This window comes from Artibeus jamaicensis, unplaced genomic scaffold (genome assembly GCF_021234435.1).
Source record: "Artibeus jamaicensis isolate MK-2021 breed Jamaican fruit bat unplaced genomic scaffold, CSHL_Jam_final contig_467, whole genome shotgun sequence".
NCBI lineage: Eukaryota > Metazoa > Chordata > Mammalia > Chiroptera > Phyllostomidae > Artibeus > Artibeus jamaicensis.
The window spans coordinates 8,486,106-8,502,606 of NW_026521845.1; the positions used below are offsets into that span (position 1 = coordinate 8,486,106).

The 16,501-nt window shown below is 43.3% G+C and overlaps 1 protein-coding gene across 12 annotated transcripts in view; it reads right to left on the bottom strand.

Annotated features, from left to right (window-relative positions):
- ESRRG (estrogen related receptor gamma) overlaps positions 1 to 16,501 on the bottom strand; it is a 507,715-nt gene that overhangs the window by 288,232 nt on the left and 202,982 nt on the right. The window lies entirely within an intron of this gene.

Genomic DNA, 16,501 nt, shown 5'->3' on the forward strand with positions numbered 1-16,501 from the left:
TGAAATGCTTCTTTTTTAATCCAGATAGCTTTAATTACAACCCTGGGGAATCCAAGCATTGTCTTGATTTTACCTCATGCCCTGTTTGGGTGCGGTCTCCCTGGGCTTCTTATCTTAATATGCAGCGCTCAGGAGATGAAAATACAATTCTTTTCTCAATAAAACAGAGGATGAAGGGAGGAGAGACAGGGGGGAGGGGGACCTTCTGCGTTTTCTTCCTTCCAGCCAGATGAACCTCTCCAAGAACGCAGAGACCAGCACTTGAAATTCACTGCAAGGCCGGGCAGTTAAGAACCAGAACATCCCCAACACCTCTCATTCTTTCTGAGATCAGTTCAAGTAAAAATTCTGATTGTGGGAGAATGGACTGGATGCGCATCATCTGGATATTTGGATCTTGGCTAAATTCCTCCACTCAGGGAACATCGTATCACTACTCCCCTGCTTCAAACCTCCCAGAGCTTGCCTGTGGTAGAGTGAATACAATCTAAATGCCACACCTGAGTCCAAAGGGCCCGACACACTCTTCCCCTGCTCAGTCCCATGCTCTCTTCTCTGCAACCTGCAGACAAAGCCCTGGCCTTGCCAGCCTTCCCCTGGTGTCCAGATACATCTGGTTCTCCTCTGTCAATGCCCTCTGCTTTGCCACTTGACCCTGGCACCTCACCCTTGCTCCTTTAAGTTTTCTATTCAAATACATACTTACAGGCTCTTTCCTGACTCAGGCACACCCATGCCACTCAAGCCATGCACGCGCTCTCTCTCTCTCTCACACACACTGCTGTATCTTTCTTCATAGCATCCCTGTGAGCGTGCACACACCCATGTGCAAGATAGTAATGTATGCACCACGTTCCACATGCACACACACTCCACATGAGCAAGTTTCATTTACTGCCACAGCCTCAGTAACCAGAAGGGTACCCAGCGCGATTCAAATATTTGTTTAGGTGAATGAAACTGAAGTTTTGCCTGGCTGATTCTGCCTCATTATTCTGGTGTCAGATGAAATGTTTTCTCTACAGAGGACCCCCAGGTGACTCTTAACTAAAGTGGCACTTTCCCAACCCGCTCCCTAAAGTCACTAGCTTACGACCCTGTTTTATTGTCTTCCTATTACTTATCAGTATCTGAAATAGTATTCCCGTGTATACATATCTGCATGTATACATTTCTTGTCTATTTCCCTACCGTATTACTCAAATTCCATGAGGGCAGAGAACGTGTTTTTCTGTCTTATTCACCCCGGTGTCTTTAGTGCTAAGAATAGCGCTGGGCCTGTGGATAAAAGTCTGTAAACACTTTGCTGAATGGGAATGAATCTAACTCAACCAGGGACAAACATGCGAGAGCCTTTAGCAGAAGAGGGTTGCAAGTAACACAGATTTTCTTCACCTAATTTCACCAGGGACCCAACAAAGAATCTAAATAAGGATACCCTTCCTACAGTGTCATTTATCCCACATCCTGTAGGAAGGCAAAGCTGGCCGTGGTGGTTAGCGTCCACTTCCATGGGGGACATAGAAGAACTTAAAAAAAGAAAAAAGCAGCAGTCTAACTCTCAGCGATGCTGGCTCCGGCAGAACTGGGGGTCAGTGACACCTGCCAATCAGAGAGGCTAGCCCACCCTGGCCTGTTCGGTGCCCTTTTGGTCCTGCCGGCTATATTGTTAGGGCATTGCCTTCTCTCATGCCTCTTACTCAGGGACTCCAGCTAATCTGATACAGCTCTCAGTGCAGGAAGCAGAGCCGAGGCTACATAGTGAACAAGGCCCCATTCTCCTGGGAAAGGGACATCTCTCTGCCTGGGGGTGGGGGGGTCTCTGCTGGGGAGGAAAGGAAGTGAAAGTGCATTTCCATGGTTCCAGGGAAGGGAGAATCTGTGGAGGCAGTCCCACTCTGCCCAGTCCGGTTCTGGGGCAGGAAGGACAGCAGGCCCCACGCTCGGGCCACGAGCTGCTAAGAGGACCAAGCCCTCCACAGACATGGGCCCTGCAAACCGTCTCTCCCTCCACCTGCAGACTGGAAGTCCGTGCGGCCATTACAAAGCTAGATAGGAGTTTCTTAGGGTTTTGTTTTTTTGTGTGTGTGACTCATTAGATCTCCCTGCTCAAAATGATTTACACAGAGATAATTAAACTTAAGCCCTAAGGACTAGTTAACTGTTTAGCAGTGTATACATTTCATAGAACCATTTCCATACATCTAGTTTTAAATTCATTAACAGAAACGAATAGCCGCGGAGCGTTCTCCAGCGCGCAGCGTGGTGCGGTGGGACGCTTGCTAAATTACCCCTCTCTATCACTCCTGCCGCAATCTCCCGGCACTTAAACTTTGCGGGGCTGGAAATGGGCCTACCAATTTGCAGCACGGCTCATATTTACTATATTTAGTGTGAATCATTGACTGAACTTCAGAAAATATTTGTCTCCGTTTGCCATGCCTCCGGAATATTCCATCAGCTTTAGAGAACAGGACGTACACTTCTTTTTCCCTCTTTGAAACATTAGGGAGAAACACATAATAGGCAATATTAGCTTTGAATGTGCATTAGAAATATACTTTTACTAATATATCTTTCATTTCAAGTCTCCTAAATGCATTCAAATAGCTTGTAGTTTTTCCTCTTGGCCTATTTTACAAGGAAAAAGTGCCCTTCTGATATGAACTACCAATGACTCATTAATTATTTATTTCTGAATACCCATATAACAAGGAAAAATAGATAGTAGATCTCTTTTCTGGAAATGTATCCTCATACATATACACATTTGGGGATGTTTTGGTTAATTAAAATATTCTCTGTTAAGAAATAATCTTCATACTCTCCTTCAATGCTATTTCACCAGTATTTACAGTGTGCGGCTCAGGTTTGAAAGGGAGTTGGGGCAAACTAATTCACTGTTTACACTCAGAATCCTAGGGGTTCCAGTCCCGTAAAGGTAGTACAAAGCACTGTATCTTTCGTCCTCTGTACTTATCTTAATCCTAATAACGAGCCAGACAAGTGACTCCAGAGTCTGGGGCTTATCAACTGGAATTCGTCACATGAACCCAACAGAAGACAAGAAATGCCTTACATAACAATACTACACAAATCCTTATCTTTCCATATTCAAAGGTATGCATTCAAAAGCCTATAGGAGACTTTCATTTATTTATGTATTTATTTATCTTCTGCTGAACTCAAATTCCACTTGTTTGTATTAAATCGGAGAGCAAACGAACAGAAATGCTGTTGTTCAGGATTATCTGAAAACGGAGTTTACTCCCAAGAGATCAGAACGGTTCTTCCTGCCCTGCTGCGGCCTGGGCTATCGGGGCCAATCTGCTTTCAAAGCGAGCTTTGATACCGAGTATTTGGGCACCAGATTAATGAACATAAGAAAAAGGCCCGTGTTCCTCAAATGTTCAGAAATGTCAACTGCTGAGGGTGGACCCCAGCGCCTTCCCCACTAGAAGTCTGGATTCCTTCACGGCAGTTCACACGAGCAGTGAAAATACCGAGCCATCCACACCTCACTTCCCCCAGCTCAGGAACTGGAGTAAAAATAGGACATGGCTCTTTGAACTGCACGCGCAGAAGGTGTGTTCTTCAGCAGCCAGAAGTTTAAGAAGGTGCTTTTTGGGTGGGTGATTTAGTATGAATATTTCTAGTTATACCCTCAAATTTTCATTGTGTATGAACGGAGACTCGGAGAGGTGCAATTAACTTTACTCTCCGTCTTTCTACAAGAAATATTTGCCAGTTTAGTAGAACACTTCATTATGTCTGTATTGGGCTAAATGCATTTATGGAAATTTTGAATTTAAAAAATTATATAAACAGTTAAGAAAGTATAGATGGCCAAGTAACCGAGTCTTAATTTTCAGGATGGACTGCATATCTTCATCAACTTTCCTTTCTTTTCTCTTTTTCTTTTTTAATTTTTATCTAAGGATATGTTTATTGATTTTAGAGAGAGAGGAAGGGAAAGAGAGAGAGACACACACACACACACAAATACCCATCAGCTGCCTTCCGCATGTACCCTAACTGGGGATCGAACCCACACCCTTTTGCTGTACACAGGATGAGACTCCAACCAAGCTACCTGGCCAGGGCCATCAACCCTCCTTTCCTAGGCTCCCAATTAGCTGCTAAATATCCAGTGTGAATCATGTCATATCCACCCCCCAAAACATTCCATTGTACAAGTTCCTATGTAATAAACAATAAACTCCAAACTCTTTCATACAGTACCTGAGGTCATTCCTACCTCGTCCTGAATTTAGTGTTTTATTTTGCCACCCCACCAGGCTCTACACACACCTCCACTTGGGCTCCTCATTTTTCTCTCCCTCACACACCCTTGTCTTTATTAGTCTTAGAACTTTAAACGTCGCAACCTCCCCCCCACACACAGAGGCACACTCGCTTCTGCCTCCCCACCCCCACCAACATATTCATCCATCAGCCGAGCTGCCTGGTGCTCCCGGATACCACTCCCTACCCGCTGAATCCCCATGAAACATTTGTTCCTGTGAACACCCCCAGCGCTTCTTTTGATCTCTAGCTTTCATCTTTCCCACTTTTCAACTGCTTCATGATACTTTCTTGATGAAATAATTCAACTGCTTATCCATCTCTTTATCAAATCTATGTGGGTGTTTTTTTACCATTTATCTTTATTCAAAGTCTGTTTACACCTTCTAGAACATGTATGCTTTCTATTAAATCTGAAACACTGTAATAATGCTGATATAGAGGTAAAAAAAAAACCCCAACAACTCAGACACAAGGCCATCAATTCCCCTGTGAAGAAGCTGGGTGTTGGGCTCAGCTGGCTGCTTCTGCAGGTGCCACCACGGACCCCTGCCTTTCTGATTAGGCTGCAATCTCTCTGAGGAGCAAACAATTGGCTCGTCCATCTCTGCACAGCTTAGAGCGTCTCACAAATGCCTGTCTGGACTCGGATGTGTATGCCAGGCTGAGTGGGAGTGAGCACTCAGCACGTTTTGCTGAAACGCCATTGAAGTGACTGTCTTTTCCATTCCCACCTCCCAGGGGCAGGAGGAAGAGAAACAGGTGCTCGGAGTGGGAATAGCGGGAACGGAGCAGTCAGTATGGAGTGGGGCCGCTGCCTATGGCTGTCTGACAGTCACGGCCAGGGGACAATGGCAAAAGCACTGCTCCATGACCTGGAAATGGCTTGTCCTCTGCACATCACCTGCTCGCAGACCAACAGAAAGGTACTGACTGGAGAGTCTGTGGGGTGAGCTCTCTGGGTCAATGCCAGGTTCCATTTGGAAAGAACTTGTCCTACTGCCATTTTTATCCAGAAAGAAAATAGATAACCTTATTTTTTTCCCCAAATCTCTTGGGACTTATGGGCAACTGGTATGATACTTGGATTCAACCCTCTGAAACAAACAGAACACAGTCCTGTTAAAGTTGGCTTGAACAGTAGCAGGGCTTAGGGACAAAGCCAGGTTCCTGGCAACCATACTTGAAAAACAACAAACAGCAGACCTGTCTTTAGCTGAAAGTCGCTGTGGATGTCATCGCAGCCGACTGCAATGCCCGTGTGGTGCCAGACACCGGGGCAAGCCTTTCTGTGAATTACCTCATCTAATTCTTAGAAACATTGCTGAGTCTGTTTCTCTGTTTTACAGATGAGAGAAGTCCCGTGGTGAACAAGGCAAAACAATGTACAAAGTCAAAGGGTAAATGAGGCCCTGTGGCCAGCTGGAGTGGCAGCCGAACGCTTCTTTAAACACCCAGTGTGAAGACCATACTTCACGGCAGCAACAAGCCTGAACAGGTGACCTGTGAGGGGAGGTGTCCTCTCTCTGACTCATCGGCACTTGCTCCACCCCATCAGTTGTCCCTGCCTGTCACTCGTATAACCCATGAGCCAACCACATAAGCCCAGCCTCGAAGATGATCCCACCCACACACCTGAGCATGGCCCTCGTGACAGCTGACTGCTGGGGAATCCACCCAAGGAAGGGGTCCTCCTACGGGGCCATGCGGAGTCTGTGGGGTCCCACCCACTCCTTCCACCGCCTCTCTCTCTCTCTCTCTCTCTCTCTCTCTCTCTCATGTCCATGGGCTGCCTCTCAATTCCAGTTGAAGCAAAGGTGCCGCATAACAACCGAGCACCCCTCCACCCTGCTCCTGGAGACAGCCTGGGAGGGCCAGCCGGCTTGGGACTCTTCAACCATCTTCTGCTCATGAAAATCAAAAGAGGTGGCCTACTACCTGGGTCATTGTGGTGACACCTAGAAACACCAAAAAAAGCAAAGTATTTCAGTTTCCTCTTTTTTTCCTTGTCTCCCCTGGGATTATAACTCAGTTGCTTAGTCTCTTCTAAAAAAAAAATTCTGTGAAAAAATATGGAGTTGAGTTAAAACATGGCGTGATGAGCAAAAGGAGAAAAGGATGAATGGAGCTTATGTTAGTGAACTTTTCTGGGAAGCCTGCTCTTCCATTTGTCTATAAAAATAGGACCAGTCGCTTAATCTATCTATCTGTTTTTCATCTCTCTCTCTCTCTCACACACACACACACACTCACACTCACATTTTGGAGACAACACAAGCCATTTGACAGTGAAGAAATGGAACTTGTTCTTGACCTGAAACAGCTCTTGGACCAAGCCCACCTCTAACATAAGAACAGTTGATGCCACCAAGGGTCTGGGTTCAAGCACCTGACAAAATAGCAGCTCATTTAAAAACCAAATGCACGGCTCACTGAAAGTGCTGATATTTGAAGCGCACACAAGGAAAAATAATTTAACCTTTGAAAAGTTCTCTCAGGAGAGAAGAGCCAGAATCTCTTTATAAGGTTTTTTAAGCGCTGCAATTATTGACGAGGAGCATCTTGCCTCAGTTGTATCTGATCGGGAAGGGAGAGAAAGGGGAAGCCCCACCAGAGACATCAGCCACTGTCAGGCTGTTTTTCAACGGCAAAGAGGTAGTTTACAGGGGGGTCTGCCAGTCTCTTAAGACCCAGTTAAGAAGCCTTTTTAAAATGCCTTAAAAAGCCAACTCATACATTAATCAAGTTGAGCCCTCATCCATACTTACTGCAATACATCAATTACTACGTCCTTTTTTTGAAAAAATAAATTCTGGTTGACAGCAGACACCTTATTAAGGACCACGAAAATGATACAATGAGTAGAAGGCTATTAATATTGCTCTTTTTTCCTCCCAGCTATTGTCTGCAGTGGTCCGCAAACAAATTCAGGCTGCATTACAATTAATGCCGGCGCAACTCCTTCTAACGACTTCCAGCTTGCTAATTTTTTACGCTAATAATAAAAAAAGAAAGGCATTGCTATGCAAGAACGACCTCCTTTTATCATCCCAGCATAGTACACCAGAGAGTGTCTGCTATTGTTCACATGAAAGACAATTAAACCCTGGAACATCAAACCTAAAAATGACAATCTGCTAACCAGCGCTGGGCACTGCCCGCCACTTCCCTCCGTTCTCTGAACCGATAGAAAATAATTCCCTGAAGACGTTTCTTTCCTGTTCTCCTTTAACCACCCTTTGGGGGGAAGAAAAGTTTAAAAATACCCTTCGCTGATTTATGCATCTCTGCTTAGAATTTATTAACTGTCTAGGGCCATTGTCACCAGCACAGTCGACCGCCTGCGGGTTTAAATTCCGGACACATGAAAAGAAGCAATATCACCCACCCGGTATCACATTTGGAAATAAGCATGCAAGGTGTTCTTCAAAAAATGCACACGATATAAAAGTCTGGAAGGAGAAAGAAAAATCGGATCCTGCAAGTCTGTGTATTGCATCCTCTCTGGGGGCTGTGCTAAAAGTCCCTCGGCCTTCAGAAAATGAAGTCTGGTCCTGACGTGGCTTCCCCACAAAGTCAGAGTTGGAAGCCTTCTTCCTTCATCCTTAGCAACACCAGGATTCGTTCACCAGAACACATGCCCATTTACTGGAAAAATAACCTGTATTTGGGCGTTAATTGTAACATTTAGAACATAAATAGTCACTTCCAAGTTCACTGACTTTCTTACAGCATTTCTCAAACTCTGATTGGTAATTTGCCCGTAGTACAAAGAATAGTGGCTACAAATAAAAAAGGCTGTGACGGGCCCTCAGCTCTGCCACCTGGTGATCTTGGGACCTTGGCCACATCTCCTAACCCCTCTGAGTCTCAGTTTCTCCCCCTGCAAAATGAGGAGGAAATAGCTCTTCTTTTCAAGCGTGATTGTAAAGATGAAATGAAACGCAACTACTCTGCATTGCAATTACAAATAAATAATTAAACAAAGTAGCTGTGTGTGTCCTCTAACAGCTGTAGTTTTTTTTTAAGATTTTATTTATTTAATTTTAGGGGAAGAGAGGGAGAGAAGTATCAATGTGTGGTTGCCTCTCACACGCCCCCTACTGCGGACCTGGCCCACAGCCCAGACGTGTGCCCTGACTGGGAATCGAAATGGCAACCCTCTGGTTCACAGGCCAGTGCTCAATCTACTGAGCCACACCAGACAGGGCTCTAACAGCTTTATTATCAGATTAGTAGTAAGAGACATTCAAATGCTGAGCACAGCCACACCTTACACTCAGTCGGCAAGTTTTCAGTAAAGGGGCCCCAGACTCTGTTAGGCCCTTTATTTTATTTCATTCCCATAAGAACTCCCTAGGGCTGGGATGCTCGGTCCCTATTGAAAAATGCGGAAACTGAGGTCTAAAAAGGTCCAGTGATTTGCCTAAGTGGCAAAACTGTGGTTTGAGCCTGAAGCCCTTGCTGTGTCCCATTCTTGAGGCACATCCCACGGTGAGCCACCTCTGGGGGCTGGCAGCTCTGGGAAGTGAGGTGAGCAGACACGTTCAGGAAACCTGCCCTGAAATATGGGCTCTGACGTTCACCGGCCCGGCAACCTGGGTTCAGTCACTCCTCCTCAGTTTGGGCATCTGCAAAACACAGCTAACATCTGTTCCCTGGGGTTGTTCTGAGGATGAAGTACGCCAGCCCACACGTAATGTTTGCATTACGTAACTATTTACTACCAGTAACTATTCAATAAATATGAACCCGTGTTGTTACCCTACCGCCCAGCACTGCCTGGGAAGCTCTAATATACAAAAGGAGAATAAACCAGGAGCAGTTAACATCTACATTTAGCTGAGATGCAGAAACAGGAGCCAGGGTCACCTTTCCATCCAAAATAAACAATCTGTAAGACCCTGGAAGGAAGGGAGAAGAGACAGTGCTCTCTGGGAATGAGAAATGGATGCGGTCAGACCTGCGAGGGTCTCGGCTTCTGGCCTGCAGAGAGGGTCTAGGTCACGTGTGCAGATGTCAGGCAGAGTCTAGCAGACTCCTTCCAGAAGGAGGCAAAGCTGAGAGTCAAGGGAAGTCAAGGCAGCTAGAGGTTGCAGGATAGAAGGCTGGATAAGAGGGGGCTGCCCAGCTAGAGGACCCTGTCATGTGCGGCTGGTCCCTTTCAAGTACTCAGCCAGATACTAATGCTAAGCTTGTAAAGAAACTATCCGAAGCTGGGGATAGAGCCATTCGAAATATTAGAAGTAATGAACAGTGCCCAGGGCCTACAGAGGACCAGGGAGAGCACCGGTCCTTACCAGCCAGACTGGGGAAATCCCATTGTTCGAGGGACTTTGGGTGAGGACCACAGAAGACTGAGTACTGTTCCAGTTCAAGTGAACAGATCTTTAGACTTCCAGGAAATCCAGGAAGCTCAGAGAGTCCCAAAGAAGTTGGAACCAAGAAGGAACACACCAAGGCCAAGATTAAAATGAAAGAGAATCCTAGAAGCAGCGAGAGATAAGGGGAGAGTCACCTACAAAGGAGTCCCCATCAGACTGTCAGCTGATTTCTCAAAAGAGACCTTACAGGCAAGAAGAGGCTGGAAAGAAGTATTCCAAGTCATGAAATCCAAAGACCTACATCCAAGATTGCTCTATCCAGCAAAGCTTTCATTTAGAATGGAAGGGAAGATAAAATGCTTCTCAGATAAGGTCAAATTCAAGGAGTTCATCATCACCAAACCCTTATTATATGAACTGTTAAAGGGACTTACCTAAGAAAAAGATAAAAATATGAACAGTGAAAGGACAGCAAACTCATAGATATTAACCACACATAAAACAAAAGCAAACTCAGAGGACAGCTAGATCAGGAGTGGAACCATAAAAATGGAGATCACATGGAGGGTTAGTAACAGGGGAGTGGGAGGAGGAGAAGGGGAGAGAAGGTACAGAGAATAAGTAGCAGAGATGGTAGGTAGAAAATAGATAGGGGGGAGGGCAAGAACAGTATGGGAAATATAGATTCTTAAGAACTTGAGACACGTTGTCATAAACTAAAGGAGGGAACAGTGGGGGAGGGGGTATGCAGGGTGGAGGGGAGGATATAGGACAACTGTAATGGCATAATCAATAAAATATATTTAAAAAAAATAAAGTAAGAGTCTAAAGACTTAAACTTTTCCCAGATAACTGAGCTGTACCTCAACACAAGGCCCAAGGATATTAACAGAAGAACAAAACACCCAGCACACAACAATGTACATACTCACTGTCTGGCATCCAATCAAAAGTGACCAGACATTCAAGCAAAAGCAGGAACAAAAATCCCTCAGTAAAGGGAAAAAATCTGCATGAATTGAAATGGACCCCAAACTGGCCCAGATATTGGCATTGGCAGACAAAGATGTGAAATGCTATAACAACTGTATTTCATGAGTTCAAAAGTTGAGTCAAGGGAGATTTATGACCCAACACATCAATGAATCTCCGCAAAACCCAACAACGTAAGAAACATGAAGAAGTGGTACCCCGCAATGAAGTGGCTCAAAATCACAAACAGGGAGAATATCTCACAAGTAGCCAGAGACAAAATGCACTGATAAGGAGACAGGAAAGGATGACAGCAGATTTCTGGTTGAAAACAACGCAAGTCAGAAGATAGAGTCACTGATTCAGTGGGTCTGGAAGGGAGTCAGGAATTTATACTTCTAACTAGTTGTCTGCTGCTTCTGGCGGTGCTGGCCCCAGCCACACTGTAAGAACCGCTCATATGTATTAGGACCATGTAGCTAAAGGGAAAACTCCAAAGAGAAAGACATGTTGGCATTTTTGAACAGCTTTCATTTTTCTTTAAGTTAACCACAAAATTTAATAAATTCTAATTTTATCCTAAGATTTTTTTTTTGCCCTAAAATTTTGCTATGTTCTATGGGAAATCCTAGGCCTTTCAGGAATATTTTATACAAATTGCATTGGCTGACAATCGCCATCCTTTCCGAGAGCAATTAAATCTCAAAGCCATGATTAAATTGAGAACCAGGCTAGTGTGGAGTCCATCTAGTCCAATCCCTCACTCCCACTTTTTGTCATATTTCAGGAAGTCTTCTCTTGCATCCCTTTGGGGAAACCTACTCTTGTAGGTCAACAGTTTGAATATTTCATCTTCCTTTTGCAGTGGTGGGCTTTGGCCCTTGTATATCCGTCAGGGTGACAGCCTTTATTCTACCTGCTCACTCTCATCTGAGCAATTCTAATGAAGTCTGAGCTTCAACACCAGCTCCCCAAAGAACTTTCTTTTGCACACTCAACACCCACCCTTCTTCGTAGGCAATGCTTTGATTCCCCTGGTCTCTACTGTGGGCCTTCATTTGAACTTCCAGGGGCTTACTCTTGAGTGTTCTCTTCTAAGTCATTTTACCACACTCACCCCAATTCTTTCTACTTATTAAAGGACCAATGTATTTCTCCTTAATTTAATGAAGTAGCATTTGGGATATTCTGGCTTCCCTGAGCCTTTCTGAATGTGAAGGATACCAATGGAGGAAGATGGGAAACAAAATGATAGAATCGGAGAAGAAGAGGTGGGATGTAATTGTAGGTGTATATGACACATGCAAGCACACAGACACATACAAACTCCTGGCGGGGGCGGGCAGGGTTCCCAGCATCACTAAGGACAGGAATGTCAAGAAGCACCTCTCTTTATTGCCGACTGGACCACTGGACACATCAAGCTTCCCAATTGCAACTTATGCATTTGACATATTTACGGGCTGCTTTTATAGCTTTTGATCACAATTTCCTAAGAGGCAGCTGGTCCTTAAATCAACAAGTCAGTAAAAAGCAAGTCAAGCCAAGACCTGTTAACAGAATAACCTGTGAGGAGGTCAGCGCTATTTTGGAACACAGCTAACACATTTATGAAAGCCATTTAAAAATGTCTGCACGTGAATTCGGGTTCCAGTTAAGGGTCTAGATTGCACTTCCTCACAATTCTAGACGCCTGCTACCACAGCCCAAAATGGGGGTTAAAGGAACCAAATGAATAAAAATGACGCAGGGAATAATTCTCCCCTGTACGTGTTCATTTTGACCAGCAGGAAGGATGGGCGGAGAGAAGGGGCCGCTGACGCATTTCCCTCAGCAATGACTCTGGTCTTGCCCCGCTTTTTTGGGGTTGGCGGTCAGGGTGGAATAACTGAACTGATGTGACCACGAAGATCAGGGAGCATCTGTCCATTTCAGGAGACCCTGCTGGAGGCCCCCGAATGTTGGAAGAACACCTCAAATTCTCTGCGCAGATTAGCCTGTGTTTTCAAGGCTGGGTGGCACTAAGAAAGCCCAGCCCAGCAACTCAGCTGGCCTGGGACTCGGGAGCTCAGAGACCAACAGCTGGGGGCCACACCCCCCAAAGCATAATGGGTCCCAGGCATCAGCACCACCGAAAGGGACCTAAAAAGACTTTTCTCCTCTGACAGAAAAGTCTGCTTCCCAAAGGAAATGGGTACTTCTAACCTCACACTCTCTCTGGTCGACCTACATTTTGATGAATGAGAAAAAAAGGGGAAAGTTGGGCTCATACTAGCAAAGTTTCTTAAACATGCAATCTTCGGTAAGAGTGATTTTTTTTTACAGCTATACAGAAAAAAACCCGAAATGGCATAAAAAGAGCCGTCGCCAAAGAAATTTCACTCTCAGGGACTTCCAGCCCCTCAGAACTTCCTTGGCTGGGAAGGACAAAGGCGCCGTTTGCTCAGCTAGATCATTTTGATTGAGACTCATATGTTATTTTAAATGAACACTGCTCAGCTAGTTAAGCCTTAAAAAGCAACCATCCTTGACAATTGTCCAATTTTTTTTTTTTTGAAGTCTTACCTTAAGGGTTTCAGAAACACATTTACACAGTCTACTGTGGTAGGAAGGAGCGGAGCTTTCTACCTGGCGTCACAGCTCATGGGGGACGGCTGGCCTTGGTTCAGTCTGGTCTTTGAAAACTTGATGTTACAATGAAAAGGGAAACAAGTCAGAGGAAGCTGAAAAAGTGAAATGGTGAAATCACCTTTGCCGTTGGAACTATACAAAATTCCAGCACGTATGAAATATATAATCTCAAAGATAACTCCACTTGATTTTTAAGATTTTTATCCATACTAGTTAATGTTTAACAGCAAAGAAAAATATTACTTTTGGGGGGGGGGCTGATACTATGTTACTTACATTAGCATTCTTGTTGGGACACTGGACTAGTAAAGGACAAGGCCTAGGGTCTTCTGCCTATTTTCTATGTGCTGAGTCCCTACATTAGACAATACTACCAGCTTTTACATTCATACTTAATATAACACTTCTCATTTACTCAGTAAAAGTTCAGAGTCTTACGGCTTACAGTAATGCCAACAGAAATGTTTAAAGAAAGATCATCCAAGAGAAGACATGACATTTTGCAGAGTCTTGAGTTTATCTTTAGAATGCGCAATTCTAAACTATGCTTGAATGAAGCAGCCTCGATCTTTGTGTTAACACAGAAGTTCTGTTTCCATTAGTTCTTGCTCAGTAAATGCAAATATTGTGAACAAGTTGTTTCACAGCAGCGATGTCACCTCTACCACTTTTACGAGCAGTAATATTGCAAAACATGCTCCTGAGCAATAAACATATTTATTAAACGGGCCTCCGTACACGCTATGGATACATGCGTATGCACATACTTTATTGGACAGATTAAGGGGCCCCAGTTTAAGTGCTTATACACTATGGGGAATGACTGCGTATCCCCTTTACGTGGTGCAACAGCACAATGACATGTTTTAAAGAATGCTCTCATTACTTAAGTATATACGTCCCTATCAATATTGAAATATGTATTTTTAGGGGAAACAAGTATGTAGTTTACTTTCTACTGAAGGTCCGCTTTAAGCTTTCCTAGGACAATCACATTAAAATCACTTAACTAGCTCCCAAATGTAATAGAAATACATATATATTCGTAATATCTTTATCTTCTAAAGGGGACGGAGGAAGGCCCATATGCTCTCCTCACGGTCTTCAGACCCTGGCCTTGGTGATTAAATTTCCTTCCATTCTTTGATGTGGGTTTTTCAACTTAAAAAGACAGTATAAAGCAATCTGTCTTCCTTTTCTTTTTTTTAAACCTTCCACACAGACAATTTTTCTAACTTTATATATTTTAAATTTCCCTCATTACAAGTTTCTGTCCTTTTCTTCATCAGGGTTCCAGCTGTGAAATGAGGAGAAGATATATTTGGTTTGAAGTAAGAAAATGATAAAATGGTAAATATTGATGTTCCTTTTCAAGGGCCTTTAAGCCTTGTGCTCAAATATGTAGGCCGCATGGAGGCTGACATGACATCAGAATAGTTATCTCATGTTGTACACATGAGAAAACTGAGGCACAGAATGAAATCACCTGTCCAATGTCCTGGAAAGACTGTATCTGTACCCAGAAAGCAACTGAGAGGCAGACAGAATGATTTATATAAATCATTTTTCAAAATAACTCTCCTTTTGCGTTAGCAATGTTTTTCTAAGATTGACTAAAGACTCTGCTATACACCTGAAACTAATACAAAGTAATACTGAATGTAAATTGTCATTTTAAAAATTAGAAAAATGCACTGAGATGTAAACCTCCATAGTACTTTTAGAAATCAAACCAGTATTATAACATTGAAAAAATATATATGTTTTCTAAACTTTCATTTGCATACAGAGCTAAACTCTCAGCCAACGTCAGAACATCAATTCCAGTATCACTGTCATAAATTTACAGTAAGTTTATGGCCTGGGCAAAAATTTGCCTTCAAATAGCTGAAGAAAAATTTTTCCAAGTTAATGAAGAAGAAAACAAATTTTCATAGGGGAACACTAACCACGTAAGGTAAAACAGCTTTAAGAACCACTATCGACTTAGAGGCAACCACGCTACTACAAAAAATCCCAAAGCAAATCATTCTTAAGTTTAGTTTTTAAATGGCTCTCAGTACCTCGATTTAGCACGCTTCATAAATCCAGTCCCCACTCTGCTTGAGTTCATTTGTTGCTTGTCTCCCTACTGTACTCACTCCGTAATTGCCAGAATGGCAGGATTTTTTTTTCCTTTTCAGTATAAAAACTTTTATATTTATTTTATAAATTATAGCACAGCAAAATCAACATTTGTTTTCATGTACAGGCCTATGATTTTTAACACATGAATAAATGTACGTAATTACCACAAGAGTCAAGATACAGATTAATTCCACTAACCTCCCAAAATTCTCTCTGGGTTTTTTTCTCTGTAGTCATACTGCCCCACCCCCACCTCCTGGCAATGACTGGCCTGTCTCCAAGTCTATAATTTTGTCTTTTTGTGAATGTCATATAGATGACGTCATATAGTATGCAACCTTTTGAGACTGGCTTCTTTCATTCAGCAAGAAATATCATCTGGATTGTTGTGTGCATCCATGGTTTCTACCTTGTGATGCTGAGGAGTGCCCCATTGCATGAATGCACCACAGCTGATTAATCCATTCATCCCTGGAGGACATTTGGAGACTTTCTGGTTTGGAACAATTATGAATACAACTGCCATAAAATTCATGTACAGGTATTTTGCAAACTTGCTGAATTCACTTCTTATCTCTAGGAGATTTTTTTTTTTTGGTAAATTTCCTGTGATTTTTCTAGGTAGACAATCATGTTGCCCACATACAGTAGAGACAGTTTTATATTTTTCTTTCCAATCTATAAGCCTTTTGTATTCATTTCATGATATAATTCCCTGGCTAGGACTTCTAGTACAGTGTTGAATTTTCATTATTGATCAATACTACCTTGAGGCAAATATTTTTTCCTGTTGCAGTTATTATAAACTTGTGGTCTTTCTTATCAGACTATTAATATGGTGAATTATGTTGTTTGACTCTCTAATATTGAACCAGCCCTGCAATCCCAGAAGAAACTCTCCTTCCTCCATAACCATGTATTATTCTTTTATATGTTGATATAGATTTGACTGGCTAATATTTGATTGAGAAACTTGTCTCCATGGTCATGAGGAATATTGGTTTGCAGTTTTCTCTCTGTTTCGTTTCTCTACCTTTGTCTGGTGTGGGTGTCCCTGTTATTCTTCCCAACCCCTCATCAAACGTCTTAGGAAGTGTCGCGTGTCCTATTTTCTGAAGGAGATGTTGAGGAATTGGCATTAT